The 17711-nt window shown below is 42.6% G+C and overlaps 1 protein-coding gene and 1 pseudogene across 2 annotated transcripts in view; both read right to left on the bottom strand.

Annotated features, from left to right (window-relative positions):
• RFTN1 (raftlin, lipid raft linker 1) overlaps positions 1-17711 on the bottom strand; it is a 200501-nt gene that overhangs the window by 62704 nt on the left and 120086 nt on the right. The window lies entirely within an intron of this gene.
• LOC306647286 (cytochrome c oxidase subunit 5B, mitochondrial-like) lies at positions 9473-9918 on the bottom strand (annotated as a pseudogene). The gene has a single exon. The product of its transcript is annotated as a cytochrome c oxidase subunit 5B, mitochondrial-like (transcript).

Below are 17711 nucleotides of genomic sequence, written 5' to 3'. Positions count from 1 at the left end.
GAAACCCAAGATCAGCCCTGGGGCATCTGTTGCCCTGCAGAGACTGCTAAGAGTCATCCATAGAGAAAAGAGGAGGATTCTGGACACAGGGGCATTTTTCTAGTCCCCTTCCTTCCTCTCTGAGATGTGAAGAATCAGAAAGGCTTAGACATGTAAGTCAGACTTCAGCCCTCTTCCCCACAAAACCAACAGCTGTTTCCCTTTTGCCACATTGTACCATGAATTTATCCCTTAAGCCGGGAATTCTCAAGTGCGGTAGCCTCAGCATCCCCTGGGAACATGTTAGCAATGCAGGCTCTCAGACCCTCAGACCTACTGAATCAGCAGCTCTGGGGGTGAGGCCCAGGGACCTGCAGTTCACAAGCCTGGCTGGGGATCCTGGTGCAGCCTAGTGTGTGCAAGTCACTGCTGGGGAGCACACACTTCACGAGGCTGGGACATTCTGCTGTGTCCCCAGTGATAGAAGTATGTCTGGCAGATATATAACAGTTGAGTGGATGAATAAATACATTAAACAATGAGTGAATAAGCATGTTTTGTCTCCTAAACAAGTTCCTTGAAGGCTGGATGGGGACAGGCTAATTTTTTAGCTTCAGAGTTCAACACATATTAAGTCCCTATACTGGTCCAGACCAACACTCTGCTTAAGTACTGGGGAATCTGGACCCTCAAGACGATCCAGCCAATTACTGTAAACACATTTTAAAAATAATTACACAAACACAGAACAAGTAATGCTCATATTATGTTTTATAAAAAAATAAAGATTCCAAGCTTTATAGACATAGTATTAAGATGACTCAAATATTCATACACAAACCATACCCAGAAACATTCGCTAACATAAAAACATCCATGTTCTTGGAGAAGGGAGATAAAAGTGACTTTTTCCTATCTGTGGGTAATTTTTTCAAAATATATTACCATTAGAATTGAAAAAGGTAAATATTTTAAGAATTACTCATAAGGGTGGTAAATGGAGTCATGAATGTAAAGGTATTACTAAATTAACAAGGACCAAAGATACACTTTCTACCTGAAGGGAGGTGGATAAACATTTGTCACTGAAGGTCAGGGCTGTAACCAACAAAGTAACACAATAGGGAGGAGGGTGGTAGAAGTGGAGTGTGAAGCCTTCACACCCTATTTGTTCTTCAAAATGCTGTGCTTGACAAAATCTATTTGGGGAAGAAATCTAAAAGAGGCTTTGAAGGATGAATAAGAGTTCACCAGAGAGGTGAAGGAAAGAAAGCAGGGCAATCCATGTAAAGGCAAGAAAGAGTTATGCTGAGTAAAAACCTTGATGGTGTAACAGCCTGCTAAAGAAACTTCTAGAAATATTTCTCAAACATGACAAGAGAAGCCAGGAGCACAAAAAAAAAAAAAAAAAAAAAAAAAAAAAAAAAATTGAGGCTGGATTAGAAACCACCAGGGCAGACCACATACATTTTTGGATATCAAGTCAACAAAGGCTATTAGCCAGTAAACCCTGGGCTTTCCCACCACAGTAACTTCAATAGGAGAGAGTGGCATCTAAGGGCAAAGCTAGATTTCTCTGAATACTCATCTTGTATTTAAACATCAATGCAGATTTCACATCCTGTACCATGGTACTGTTGTGGTATTCAAACCTTTCTAGCTATAGTTAAATGCTCCCTCCATCCCAAGTCTTCCAGAAAAACTAACAAGATGAGAAGTATCTTTGCGCATAAATCTTTATCTGCACCCTCTACTTACTTGCTTCAAATGGATTCCTGAAAGTGGAATTAATAGGTCAAGGGTTATTAACTTTTCAAAGGATTGGTACAGGCTGCCAAATTGTTTACCAGAAAGGATGAGTAGTCCTTTGTAACCAGAAGACTGCATTTAGATTTTTTATAAAAATCGATATTTGGCTAGCCTTAGGGGCCTTGAGTCTTCTGGGTTTTCTACCTTACCCGAGGATAGACACTTCAATTTCTCTTTTTTCGTAATGTCATTTGACCATGTATATAGCTAAATGGAATCCTGTTTCTTGTTCATTTACGGCCTTCTTTGGACAAGTCTCAAGTGCATAGTAATGGCAGGCATAAGTGGTGGACACCAGGGTTCATCCTCAGCCACCAGCTCTCCTCAGCTCTACTCTACTCCCCCTTGGTGACTCTATTCACATGGTGTAGCCACCAATCACATGTTATTATTCCCAAATTTGGACCTCTAGCCCTAACTTTCCTTGGAGGCTCAGACCTACAGGTCAGCAGTCACAGATGAAAGGTCCACCATCAACCTCGTCTCTGAAGCTGGAGTCACTCAGACTCCTTCCTCAGCTCTTTCCCTTTCTCTGATCCTATGCATCCATCCACCACATTCACCCCCCGATGTTTCTGTAACCCTGCCCCCATTCTCCACACACCCAAGGTCACTTTACTTCAGGCCCTCTTCATCTGTAGCTGGACACCACCGTGACTTCATGCTCCATTAGGGTCTTAATGAGCCTGGGATCAATTCAGTATGGAAGGACAAATCAAGGACTCGTCAGGTCCCCTTAGCTGTGGAGTTCCCAGAGACCGTCACATGCATGACCACAACTGTGATCAGTGAAAATGACTATTGACATTATGCAACTCTTCCATAAAGAATTTTCACTTGCATTTCTTTTAGGCCTCAAAATACTACCTTACAGAAGAGAAAAGTGGTTAAGAGATTATAAGAACTTCTCAGAGTTAATCAAAGGCTTTGCCTGGATGTGACTCCAAGTATCTAAGGCCCCAATTGATGCTCCTTCAACAATACTAGTCTTTCCACTTTGTATAATGCAGCCTGGACCAAGGTGCCCACTTGCATACCAGTGTAAACTGAAATGTACTCTTATTTCTGCTGTCTTTTTAAACCATCCTGCACCTAATGCTTAAAGGAGTAACAATGGTTGGTTCAGGAACCAAGAATTAAATAGAATCATTTTAACTGATCCAAGACTTTATTCAATTACTCTATATTGTGTAAGAACAGTTTCATAATAACCATAATCTAGGATAATGTTATGAAAAAGATTTCTTTTTTAAATTTAGTTAAATAAGAAGTCTTAAGTCTGTGAAAAATCATATCATCTTTGGTTATTTATCTAAGGGATCATTTTTATTAAAAAACAACATGACAGTGGGATAGCCCCAGAAAAATTTAAAGTGGATTGTGTGTTGGTCAGCTTTGCATCACTCCTGCCAATTCACATGACTGGAAAAACTTAAGGGAGAAAAAGTTTACTTTGGCTCACAGTTTCAAAGGTTCGGTCCATGATTGGCAGACTCCATTGCTCTGGGCCTGAGAAGGCAGAACATTATGGAGGAAGGTTGTGGCAGAGGAAAGCAGCTCAGGACATGACAGCCAGGATGGACAGAGCTTGAGTGCAAGAAGTCAGAAATAATATAGTCCCCAAGGGCATGTCAGGAACCTACTTCCTCCTGCCTTACCCTACCTGCTTACAATTACCACCCCGAATCCAAAGTATTAATCCATCAAATGGATTAATCCACTGATCAGGTTATAGCCTTCATAATCAATTACACCTCTAAACGTTCCTGCCTTCCTTCACACAAGTGTTTTTGGGGGATACTTCATATCTAAACCATAACAGGAAGGTCACTCTAGCCCAGGTAAAGGAAGCTTCTCCCACCATGTTTGACAGATAGCTGCTACACATGTGTAAGTTCCATCTGAATGATAAACTTGATAGAATCTCTATCATTAATGAGCTAATTAATGCCCCAAATCAGAAACGTACTGCTTTAAAAAAAAAAAATACAGAATTCTGCTACCCATGATAGTTATTGGCCACATGTGGTTATTTAAATTTAGATTAATTAGAATCAAAGAAAGATTGAAAAATTCAATTCCTCAGTCACATTAGTCACATTTCAAGTGGTCAGGAGACACCTGTGGCTAGTGACTATCCTATCAGACAGTGCAAACAGCATTTCCATCATCACAGAAAGTTCTATTGGACAGTGCTGCTGAAGGGCCTGATAAATCACATAAATGCTGAAAAACAGAAATAGGAGTTTTTGACAATGATTTGGGATATAACCTAGGTTAAAAAACAGACTGGTGAAATGAGACAGACATCATTACCCTATGTACATGTATGATTACATGAATGGTATGAATCTACGTCGTGTACAACCAGAGAAATGAAATGATGGACCCCATTTGTGTATAATGAATAAAAATGCAGGCTGTAAAAAAAAATAGGGGCTGGGGCTATAGCTCAGTTGGTAGAGTGCCTGCCTCACAAGCACCTGGCCCTGGGTTCAATCCCCAGCATTGCAAAAAAAAAAAAAAAAAAAAAATCACACACACACACACACACACACACACACACACCCATCCCAAGTACACCCTAGACCAGGACACTGTCCACTCTGACCCTCGTTCCTCACTCATGGCCACTTTGGGGAGCCATGGCATTTGCAAGGAGCCCATAGACAGACATGCACTGTATGTCAAGAACAGCCACAAAAATGCTGTTCTGGATTTCACGGTTAACATGAGAATTTACAGTGAATATTTTATCATACCCACTCAGCCCTTCCCATCTTTTGTCACCTAAACTCTTGTACAGATTTTTGAAAAGGAAGACTCAAAAATAACACAGGTTTTAGCTCACATCTGAAGCTGTCTTTAGTTCTGATGTGTTAACACTTCGCTTCAGGAATTGAAAGACTTGCCAGGCATTTCTGGGTGTTCGGCTTTGTTATGGGGCTATAAAGAAAGATCACATCGACCTTGTGGGTAGTATTTTCTCTTTTGGTGACTGCCTGTTCTTAGCACAAATCTTGAAAGGAGACTGAAGACCTAACGCTTGAACCCCACTCTGCCACTCACTAGTTATGCTACTAGTCAGATGATTTATCTGGGCTTTAGTTTCTTCCTTTTTAAAATGGGGTCAATAATATTCATTCATTCATTCCATTAAACTTACTGAATACCTACTATATTCTGGGTTCTAGAGAAACAGTAGTGAGCTGGGGAAATGGGCACTCCTTCTGCCATCTTGGATTTCATGATTTGGCTTAACTCAAAAGGTAACTCAGACTCTGAACAGTTAACTGGTTCCATTTTTCTCAAACTATCTTACTCAGTTTCAAGGACCTCTGCTTGTCCTTAGACCCCTGGCAGAGCTGGGGTAGCAGGGACGAGACAACCCTTTTTTCTCCTCTTCTATGAAGGGTGATTTGGTAGGAAGCTTGAAAATGCTGTAAGAACTCAACAAAATAAAATCCCCCTAAAAAAAACAAAAGGAAGAAGTAGAGGTCAGCGTTCTAGTGGATGTATGAAACAGATTTGTCCTTTGGTAGCTCTGTTCAGAGCGGACATTTCTGACAAAAGGAGTTTTAGGTATCTGAATTATCTGTTAGTGAACTCAATTTTTTCACTTTGATGGGCGTTTAATTTCACAGCTCATGGAAAATGGAACACACAGGGGGTTAGACGGCAATAGGACTGAGAAGGTGCTGTTGAACTACTATTCCTCAAAGATCATCAATTAACTTTTAGTGCCTCTCCCAAGCCGACCTACCAGAAGACCCAACCTCAGGTCAAAAGTAAAAATGAAATTTACAAAAGGGAGGTGAAGAAGGAAAGGCCTTCCTTTAAGGAACAAGTGACCAGCAAGGCAAGGCCAGAGGTGGACTCAGTAAGACCTGAATGTGCATCCCCAGCGTTATGAAGAAACTCTCTCCAAGTGTTGCCCCTATTTTCTCTTTGTTAGCATTATGCTTTCTTATCTAGGACCACTTTCCTCTAATAGCAGAAAATATGACCATTGCCAATGTCTAAGTTTTTTACTAATAGCTTAGCAACTAGAGACAGAAAATTTAATTTCCTGGTTACCCACAGCACAAGATCCTAGGGAAGGACTCTGATTGGCTTAGCTTATGTCAGGTATCCATTTCTGGACCAATCACCTCTGACTGGGGTGCAGAGTGGTTCACATGGAAATCGTACAGCTCTCAGATGAAGAATTACTTCAGGACAAACAAAATGAACACCTAACTATCTCTCTTATATGTACATTATTTGATACAAAGTAAAATCCAAAATTTGCTCATGACATGCAAATACTAAAATGAAGAAAATATCAAGCAAATGTTATATAAGACAATTGATATGTATAGCAAAGAAAACCAAATAAGCAACCAAACACTGTGATACATGCCTGTTATCCCAGTGGCTTGGGAGGCTGAGGTAGGAGGATTGTGGGTTCAAAGCCAGCCTCAGCAAAAGCGAGGCACAGAGCAACTCTGTGAGACCCTGTCTCTACATAAAATATAAAATAGGGCTGGGGATGTGGTTCAGTGGTTGAGTGCTCCCGAGTTCAATTCCCAGTACCAAAAACACAAAAACAAAAACTAAGCAACTCTACATCTATTACAAAAATGTTGATATTCTGTCAAAACAGTTTATCAGTGCTATTGATTATTTATCTTCATAGACACAGCCTTTATCTACTTCACAGAAGACAACTCTGCATACCTCCCTCAGGCTGTTTATGATTGTTTATTACTTTCTGGAGTCACTATGCAACCTCCAACCACTTCACTCTACAGAGCAGGCTGCCCTGATAGATGGACAGTCAGACAAGGAGTGGCACAATGCAGAGCCAACATGCTAGAGTCCCCAGGAGTCACCTCTGGGCTAATTTTCATTGGCCCAGCAAATCCTTAATCTCCCTCAATATATGACCCTCTGCAGAATTGAGCCTTGAGTGGTTTCCTGTGCTTGGACCAGAACAATGGAGCTAAACAAAAACTTCAACCCAAAAGGATGGTGTCTCCTAGGTGGAGCACTGAAGACAAGAGTTGGCAAGAGAATCTGTCACCTACCACTCAAGATATAAGCCCCTCAGCCTTCTGTTAAATTCTGGTGCATACACACAGAAAAAGAATGGATAAACCAAACCTCAAAAAATTTTGTAAGCAAAGCACTTAAAAGAGACTTTCATCAGCATTCCACAGGAGTCAAGAATGTGTGCCAGACTTCAGCTTGTTTGTTTTGAGGTTGCCGCAATCCATGGCTGGCAAAATAACCATACCTCGGGTAGAATCTGTGAGTGCAGAAATGGTTTGGGGGAAGAATTCATATAAGGATCAAAGCTAGCCAAAGCCAAAAGGTAAGAAAGTATCAGAAATTCTGTAAGGAAAAGCAAACATTCCATGTGCCTGCACCAAAATCCATAATCCCAAGAGTTAACATTTACTGAGAGTTTACTGTGTGCCCAACACTGTTTCAAAGACTCTACGTGGATTAATTTGTTCAATCCTTATGATAATTATAGTAGGCATTCTTTTTTGACTCCCATGTTACAGATTAGAAAGTTAAGGCACAGAGAGGCTGGGCAATTTGCCCAAGGTCATATACCCAATAAATGGCACATTCTCGTCTGCTATGATGCTCAGCACTAGCATTCACTATAACATAACCTATACTCTAATGTATACTGACAAATATCAGGGGCTATATCTTGGAGTCGTGAATTTTTAGAGTCTGGACTTTTTATTCAGCGAGATGTGTTTTAGTAAGCTTTTCCCACTGCTCTGACCAACAAACCTGACAAGAACAATTTTAGAGGAGGAAAAGTTTATTTGGTGCTCATAATTTCAGAGGTCTCAGTTCGTAGACAGCTGGCTCTGTTGCTCTGGGTAAGAGATGGGAGAGTGTGGTGGAGGAAAGCAGATGGGAATATGGCACCAGGAAGCAGAGAGAGCAGGTTCACCAGGAACAAACTATACCCCAGAGGCATGCCCCCATCAACCCAGCTCCTCCAGTCACATCCCACCTGCCTACCATTACCACTCAGTTAATCCTATCAGAGGATTAGGTTAAGACTCTCATAGCTCAATCATAGCACCTCCAAACCTTCTTGCATTGTCTCACACATGAGCTGTTGGGGGATGTCCAATATCAAAGCCATAAGATGCTACGCCATGGTTTCTAAGCAATCAGACCGGCCTAAAGAAAATGAAATTTCCTACCAAGATGCAGTATGGATGGAGGCTGGGATTGGTAAGACAAGAGAGGCGATAGGAAGCAAAGAGTGGCTGGGGGCCCTGTAGTCACTTCAGAGTCTCTGGGAGAGGTCCTGAGAGCCTGTGCTTGCCACAGGAAAGAACGTGAGAAGCAGAAGGTAACCAAAAGGAGAGACAGTAGCCTGTTGACTAAAATGTGACACACACTGGACTCTTACATGTAAAACCTACCATTCAAAGAAGGACTTTTTAAAGCAAAAAGTGAAGCAACTAATTATGCTAGGATGACTGACATGAACTGGGACTGTCCAAGCAAATGGCCACCTATTAAACATGATCAGCAGGGGAGACCCAGAAAGCTGCTTGAAAAGACACACAGATGACTGCTCTTTCTCATCCTTCCCCATCCAGCACACGATCCACTTCTTCCAACACCATCCTGCTCCGACATCCCCAGCTCTCTCTGTCTGGCCCATCCCATGGAGGTCAACCCATCGCAGTCCACCTGGGCCACAAGGAAGGCTGCTGTAGGCTACACTGTCCTACAGTTCTCCACTCATCCCCGCCCAACTATCTGTGCTTCCCCTCAGAGCTTCTCTCTCCCCTCTTCAGTCCCACTTCCACTCCTCTCCTGTCCCCTTATTTTCCAGAAATGACCAAAGATGAATCAGGCCAGCTGCTGCGAACCCCTGGCCCCATGACCTGTTCTTGCCACCTCTAAGTACAGCACCCCTCTTTCTGCCCCCACATCAGTGGGGTCTGGCCGAGGCTAAACCTGGATGGGGGAGGTCACCTTTTTTGGCCAACTGGAGGACCTGATTTCACTTTTCTGTTGTAGCCTCAACCTCTCCCTCTCTACTGGCTCTTCCCATTTAGCATACAGTTCAATTTAAGCCATCTTAAAAAAAAAAAAAAAAAAGTGGGGTAAAACCAAGCAGCAGGAAGTAAGCTTCCTGCCCCGCACCCTACCTCACTGACTCTACCTCCACTTCCTGCCATCCCCTGGACCACACTGCTAAATTCCTCAGGCCCTTTCACAGTCCTTGCCACCATCCTCTCTTGGACATGCCAAACAGCTGAGATTCCCTCCCCACGAAGATGCTCCGCCTTGGCCTCGCTGCTACACCTCTGCTGATTTTGCTCTTCCATGCTTGTCTGTTGATAGTCCTCACAAGCAGCTGGACTGGCCTCTGGAAGGTGCTTATCAGTTAGTGTGGCTTGTTAAACACTCCAACAGATCCCAGCTTCTGCCCCTGTCTGCAGCACCCAACACCCTCCCCACGCCCCCACCCCACTTTGGGCTGGGGTTTGCCCACCTCTGAGGCCATATCCCCTGCCTCCTTCTTCACTCCCTGCCACCTTCACAAGACGTGTGTGTGTGTGTGTGTGTGTGTGTGTGTGTGTGTGTGTGTGTGTGTAGTCACTGCAGTGGCTGAACTTTATTGGAAAGAAGAAACTTTACATCCTGAGTGAGCGAGCTCAGGGGCTCAGTGGGCAAACTGCTGGGGAACCAGCTTGTAGCGGGTTCCACAGTTTGGGCAAGCTGAGTCTCGCCATTGTGCAGCCAGAACCAGATACAGCACTGCTGTCCTCATCACAGATGCAACCCACAATTCGCCTGTTGGTGATGGATGGGACTAAGTTAGGGTCTTCCTTGGTGCCTGAAGCTGCCTTTGGGGGAAGTATATTGTACGGGTCCTGTCCCTTCCTTGCAGCCATCATGACCTCCTCCTCCAGTCCCGTGGCCTGCTCATCATCAGTAGGAATACCACCTCCAGAAGCCATGGAGCGCACGGCAGTCACCCCATTGGGACTGTGGGCCCTCAGGGCCTGCACAGCCAGCACTCCCGCTCTGAGAAGTAACCCTGAAGCCATCGCGCCCGCTTCAGGCAGCAGCACTTTCGGGCACTTTTTTTTTTAACCAGCAGGGGCTGCGGTATGTGCAGATCCCCATTTGGGATGCGCTCACTTCAGTCTTCCAGTGACTTACTTCTCCAGTTGAATGAGAGCACCATGAGGACAGGGACCTTGCCCATTTCATTCTGAGCTACGTCCCCAGCACCTGGAACTATTCCTGGTACGTAGTACATAGGCAATGAACATTTATTTAAGGAATGAATAGGCAAGACATTACATTTTAAGCATCTGAGGCCACCTCCAGATGGAAACTTCTATGGTTCTACAATTACAGGAAATAGCCATCTGAGGCCAATCACGTTTTGAAAATACTTTTATCTGAGGTTCTGAAAACCTGCACATCATTTGCTATTCCTATGGTCTTAATGGCAAAGAAAACTGAGGCCTAGAGAAATGAAGGGAGGTTGTGGGTCTAGGGGAACATTTCAGAAAGCATCACCATTAAAATGAGATCATTTGCAGCCCTTAGGTTTCCTTTCCATCTCTTAACAAATCAAGTCAATCTTCCCCTCAGGACAAAGAAAGAGGCAGCAATACAAAATTTGTTAACATCAGTACTTCTTATCAAGGTAAAAAATGCCGTGAAACCAGACTCACCAAGACTAGGCAATGAATTTCCTTAAAAAACAAACAACAACAACAACAAAAAAAACCCCAAGCTTCCCCAAACAAACAACCCTGGAGCTGTCAAGGTGACAACCCCAATTTTACACTTTGGTAATACCAGTGACCCTGGAATTACAAGTGTGGGGCTCGGAATCTCAAGGGCTTATTAGGACTCCTGAGAATGTTCTGGAAAACCAGTTTTAGAGTCCTCATGGAACCCAAATCTCAGCACCACAGTCAAATGATTGAGGCAAAAGAACATAAGTTTTAAAGAATTTAACCAGGAACAGATGTTTCCCTTCACACCATGTTGCTTTAACATCTAGTATTCCGACTTTTCCTCCCCACACCATTCCCTGATTTACATAGACTTCCAAAACATTAATGAAAGGCACTTTAACAAAATGTTGAGATGATGTGGTCAGGCACTGCTATCCTAGTTTTAACCCTTGATTTAAAAACCTTGTTCTATTCCCATGACTCCAGACCAACAAAAATATAACAAGGTCCTAATGGCATTTGAAACTCCCATGGTAAACAAAGCAGTTAAACTAAGTACTTGGGGATGGTTTTCATTACAATGTGCTAAAGAAATGAATGTTTTATTGTTCTTTTGTAAATACCCTGGAGAACCCTGGGATGGTTTTTCTGGAAGATGGAAATGATTTGAGAGTTTCAGATCTCATGAAGATATGTGATCCCTTTGAGTAATAATATGTTCTGGAGGGGGGAGAGGGAGAATTTTAAGAAATATATAGTTAAAAATTATTTTCAATGCTCATTACCCTTACATTTAATACTACATTCAGTTTCTGTTTATCACAAGTTACAAATGTACAGAGCATGAATGAGCAATGATGCTTTGTTCTGATGTCTTGCCTTTGTTTTTATTTTATATTCTCAAAGTTCTCTCCTAGTAGGACTAACTGAAAATGAATACAGCACATCTGATTTCATGTAGGTGACAGACTGCATTTTCCCAAGATGGTCAGGACAATACTCCCCATCTCATATGGTCACACAAGAACCCTGCTACACCCCCACCAAGTGGCAGAGTCTGTGTTCTCTCAACTTGAACCAATGTAGATCTTTGTGATGCCTCATGAGTAAGGTGAGAAAGAATACTCACCTCGAGGTCCACTTAAGGACTGGTCATAAAAATCCCATGAACTTCTATCTCGTTCTCTTGGGATACTTGCTCTTAGAACCCAGCCAGCATGTTCCAAGGATGCCCAAGCAGGTGGTGGAGAGGCCCATAGCTAGCATCAACTCTTCAGTCATGTGATTGCGCCATCTTGAAAGCGGATCCTCCAACCACCAGCAAGCCACCCACTTGGTACACGTGGAGTAGACATTAGCTATCTCTGACCTGTCCTGCCTGAATTGCAGACTTTTGAACAAAATAAATGACTGCTGTTGTTTTAAACCAATACGCTTTGGGGTGGTTTGTTACACAGCAAGAGACATCTCTAGAAATACAATAACGCTCACTAATTCATACCCATAGGCAATACCAAGCTACAGTGATTTCTTGAAGGGCAAAATCCACAATCATCTATAAAAGATGCAGTTAGCAGCACCTTCAAATATGCAGAAATGTAAACAAGGGTAACACAAAAGCTCCCATGAAGTGGGTGTTCCAGGACTTGTTTTAATGAAGAGGTAAGAGCAATTTGTAATTAGCCTCTCAGTTTGTGATGCTGCATCCAAACTGCTGGAACAAACAGGTACCCTGAGGTAAACAAACACTGCCCCTGCAACGTGGTTTACATTATTAATCGCTTAGCAAACCTGTAGGCAAACGTAGTCTCAGTTCTTGTTTATCACAAGTTACAAATGTGCAGAGCATGAATTAGTGATGATGTTTTACTATTCAAGAGTGACAGAGTGATGCCCATGTTCCCAGGCACAACTGGAGTCTGCAAGGGTCACAGAGATGTCATGCTTGAAGCTTAGGAAAAATTCCATCTGTGTTGTTCTGTAGGCATCATAGAGAGAAGCTTCCCTCGCCCCCTGGGGAGTGGCTCAGAAGTTAGAGAAGCAACTGCAGCTCATTCAAAATGAGAAGTCATTGAAAATAAACTTTCTACACCAACTGAATGATGAACAGTTCCATCAAAAAACTATTTCCACCAGGAATACATTTAAACATTTTCTTTGAAAATTTTCTATCTCTTCAGGCATTTTGTTCTTCTGACATCTACTCCCTGTATCCTCCATATCCCAGCCTTTCTGAAAGTTTAACTGCTTTCCGCCCAATAACTCCATAATCCCCACCAATAATACCCCAATCATCTAAATCAATAACATGCCTACCTCCCATCTCCCCAAGGCACCTTCTCAACCTAGGAATGATGCCATTGGGCTAACCAACTGAAGATGTAGAATGGGAGAAGTAATGAGATGGGAAACCTTAGTTTAATTCTGTTTTCTGTTATTGTTTAGGCTCATATTAATAATTTATTATTCAAATATTCAGGCCTTTTCCTGACATACATATCTTGGTTTAGAGCTACAAATTATAGCACCACCGTCCTAATGGTAATCTGTCCTGTTTTCCATTGTTTTAAACACTTAGGCCAAAATTTGTTATGGTTGAGATATAAGGTGTCCCCCATGTGTGAGACAATGCAAGAAAATACAGAGGTGAAATGATTGGGTTATGACAGCCTTAACTTAATCAGTGGGTGGTAGCTATAGCCGGGTAGGTATGGCTGGAGGAGCTGGGTTGATGGGGGCCTGCCTTTGGGGTATATATTTTGTCCCTGTGAACAGAGCTCTTGCCATGTGCTGAGCTGCTTCCCTCCACCATGCCCTCCCACCATGATGTTCTGCCTCACTTGGGCCCAGAGCAATGGAACTGACCATCTGTGGACTGAGACCTCTGAAACCCAAAGTCAAAATAAACTGTTCCTCTTCTAATTGTTCTTGTCAGATCTTTTGGTCACAACAATGAAAAAGATGACTAAGACCAAAGTGATCCAAGAAATGAATCATTTAAAGTTTAGATTTTTCTCATGTCAGATGTGTTCTACCAGAGCATCAGAAGGCAATGTTTATTTCTAACCTTAAAAAAAAAAAATTGTAAAAATAGCAACCCTTGAACTCCAATTACATTTATTAAGAAAAGGGACAATAGTTACCCACCCACCCACCCACAGAGCTGTATTGGATGAAGACTGGAGGGAATGCTAAGAAGTGCCAGCAAAGCCACCAAACCAGAGCCAAGTCTCAGCTTGCCACCCTCCTAGTCCTGACCTAATCGGGATTCTAATGAGGGGGAAATCATTTAAAAGCGAACTGATCATAGAGTCACAGACTATTAGAGTTATCAGCAATCTTAGGGATTATGATTCTAGGCCAAAGGTTTCCCTTCAGAGAAAACCAAAATTAGAGAAAGTGGGAACTTCACCCTCAATGACAGCTTGTTATTTGTTGGTGAGTTTCCTTTACTGGAATCAGAAGAAAATTCTGGAACGAGCTTTTAAAGTTCCAGATTTCTCCTGGAAGAGGTAAATCAGTTTCAGTAACTGAGTGTCTGGTGTCCAAGTGCCTTCTCCCCCTCCCCCAGGCCCTGGGGCCACCTTTGACACTGCTCGCTTGGAACCCAAGGGGATCTGGCTCTTTGACTAGGAGTTCTCCAAAGGCAGAAAAGGGAAAAACCTTACATAAGTTGTAATCCTGCTTTCAAAACCCTCAGGAAAGACAGCACAGAATCACAGGCAATCCAAGTGAAAGTTTCCAGTGTCAGGGGAAAGATACCGCAGGCAGCTGAGCCGGCTGCCAGGATCAACTGCCTGCTTCTCGGAGGAGACACCCCGCCCTCCACATGCCTCGAGGTTAGTCCAAACTCCCACTCTCATTATCTGTGCTGGATCCCAGACAACCGTGACAGACAGGAGGCTTCACGGAGGGGGGTGCTCAGCACCTCTTGACACGCAGATGGGGGGGCAGTTCAACTAGTGCTGTAAACCCAGCGGCTCACATGTGTTCACTGGCAGTGCATAATTAGCACTCAAAACATGCTCCATCTTCATAAAAAAGTGTACACACACACATACACACATCCTTCTTTTCCCCCCCTGGTGATAACAGCAGATTCCACATTTGTCAACCTGTCTGCTGAGAAGTATGAGGTGGAAACAGGTGACATCTAACCCTCACCAATCACTTCCCCGAGGGTTGACTCAAGTTTCAACCACCCCAACCACAGAAAAAAGCTACTGCAAATTACGGGGTTGGCGGGGGAGGGGGTTCGGGAGACTGTATAAATGTCTCCACCCTCTTATCTACTTATCCTCATGGGGTTGCCTTTCAGGGACAAGGTCCTGTGCAATTCTGATGGCCTGTCAGACTTGGAATCACACAGTCCCTTGTTCCTTCATCCCACAGCTACTCATCGAGCACCTTCTACATGACCAATGGTGTTCTCAACGTGGAAAGAAGAATCAAGAAACGAACAATAACTAGGTACAAAGAGCAACTCCAGAGGTGACAAGAACTACAGATCAAAGTAAAATGGAGGGGTTAAAAAGAATCAAATACTAGAGTGGAGAAAGGCAAGGGGAAAGGTGCTCTTTTACAAATGAGGGGGCAAGGTGACCTTGAGCAAAGATTTGCAAACAGGTTCCAAGGAGGTATCTGGAGAAAAGAAGCCATAAAAATCATCTCCCCTGCCAACAGTTAGACCCATATTTGGCCACTCCAGCAGGATGAGCCAATTCATGCTGAGCTGGGAGGTGACCCACAGTGCAGCAGTACTCAGACACCACACAGCCTGGGCACAACATGGAGATCGCCAGCATTTCACCCAAAGTGCCCCTTCTCTGAAATGAGGGAACTGCTGTGTAAATTCACACCTTTATCGATCCTCACAACACAAGGACTCTCGACTCCCAAGTCACTTTAAGTGGGACAACGACGAAACATTTATTGGGGAAAATAATACATTCATCAAAGCAAGTTTGGAACATTGAAGTAATCTGATGGACTTTAATTATTTTTTTTAAAGTAAATATGTTTAATTAAAATTTAGGGCTGGGGTTGTGGCTCATAAGTAGAGTGCTCATCAACATGTGTGAGGCCTTGGGTTTGATCCTCAGCACCACATAAAAATAAAGGTATTGTATCCACCTAAAACTAAAACAAAGTATTTTTTTTTTTAATTTAAAAGAATTCCTGCAGCAGAAAAACATTTAGGGTGCTGTAGTAGGCAATCTTCCTTAAGAGAGCCTTTAAAAAGCTGGAATTCTATGCACAAATGAACGGGAATGTACCATCACGATGTGGTGAATGCCACAGTCACAGGGCTGAGCTACAGATCCATTTACATAAATAGTCTGGATCGTGCCCTCTGCTGCTAGGAATCACCTTTGGGAGGAGTGAGTGGCTCTGGAAGGGTCCAGCTAGTGGTCCTGTTCTTCCTCCTGACCTGGGTGTTGGTGCTCTGGCACGTCATTTTGTGCAAGTTGTACACTCGTGATTTATGCACCCTCCTGTATGCATGTTACCTTCAATAAAGAGTTTTTCTTTGAAAGTGACAGTGGTTCCGTTATGCAGATTTCTCATTCACCTCTGAGCTGCATGAGGAAAAACAGCTTATCCTAATGTTAGATGAATGAGCACTTGTAACTCAGGACAGAGTTTCCAGCAATGCGTCATTCACAAATGATCACAGTGCTGAATCCCAAACGATCAGGATGACAATAAATAAGATGAACCTGAAATCTATTTGATGCCGCTGGCCCCCCACCCCCCAAAAAAAGTCACTGTATGTATGAGGTTCCTGAAGGCAAAGATGGATGAGAAAAAGCACAGGAATAAAATTGTCCCATGAAATGTAAGCATGTGGGGGTGGTGAGCCCTATTTTCAAATGTATGTGATTTAAAACACACATGTATAACTAAATTAATATTAGAAGCAGAAACATACTTATTTCAAATGTATTCCTAAAAGGTAATATCTTAAAGCTGGCCCCAAATTATGTTTTGGAGGATTTTTTCATGGAGAAATGGGAGATTCTCTTTAGTGACCTTATATTTGGGCACATATGCCACACACAGTTCTGGACTCCACCTTCCCCTGGGGAACATTTGTGACTCAATCACAAATGTTTTGTGTCAATTCAACTTAGCAAACTGAAAACTGTTTAAATAAATGAATTCTGTATAACGGTAGTCAGATATGTCTAATAAGTACTTACAAGTGTGGCTAGTAAGACCAAGAAGTGAAATTTTTTATACTATTTAACTTGAATTAATTTTAATTTTAAAACTGAAGCAGTATAGAATGTGTTTCTGTTCAACACTACTTTATTTTGTGGGATGTTTTATTTTATTGAAAATTTTGCGTCTGAGCTGAGATGTGATACAAGTGACAGGTTTTGAACACACACACACACACACACACACAAAAGAAATAGATCTCATTACATGTTGGGAAGGATATACAAGGTTACATGAAATATATTAAGACAATTTCATTCTTTTTATGGCTTTCATAATGTTGCTATTAGAAAATTTAAAATATATATTTAGGTGGCTCATGCTGGATTTCTATTAGAGCAGTTTAAAAAGAAAATGCTACTTTTGATCAGAGACCTTAGGGGAGAGATTTAAAAAACGAGAAATCAAAGCTGGAAAAGAGGATCTACGTGAATATCTCATAAACAGCTATTGCAGAAAATGTCCAGGGCCGGGGAGCAATAAAAGAAAGTAGAGGCCCAGGAAGGGAGAGAGGAGTGGAGGCAACCAGCGCATCTTTTAAGAGTGGTCAGATTAGCTGGGGCTGACCCAGATAGCAAAGTAAATGCTATCTATGATCCCACAGCTGTCAACAAATCCAATTGACCCAATTTTTGCTGACTAGGTGTTGGAAACCCACTATGTCTGTTATTAAAGAATGACAGAGGTGCCGAGCACTCGCCTTTTGAGGGTGACAAAAGAGGGAGATTTTGATTGCTCTGGTCCAAATCTTCCCTCTGTTAGAGGTTTGAGTGAGGATGAGAAAACACACAGTTATCCAGAGTATCTGGGCAGAAAGACTGGTTTTAGTGAACCAAGAAAATACAATAAAGTACTTGACTCATGGGAGTCTATAGTGATTCTGCACAGTGTTGGTGTTGGAGATGGAACTCAGAGCTTCATCCATGGGAGGGAAGTGTTCTAGCACGGAGCCACATCCCCAAC

This window comes from Sciurus vulgaris (genome assembly GCF_902686455.1).
Source record: "Sciurus vulgaris genome assembly, chromosome: 16".
NCBI lineage: Eukaryota > Metazoa > Chordata > Mammalia > Rodentia > Sciuridae > Sciurus > Sciurus vulgaris.
Note: the sequence above shows the minus strand (reverse complement) of the source record. Positions and strands in the feature narration are given on the sequence as shown.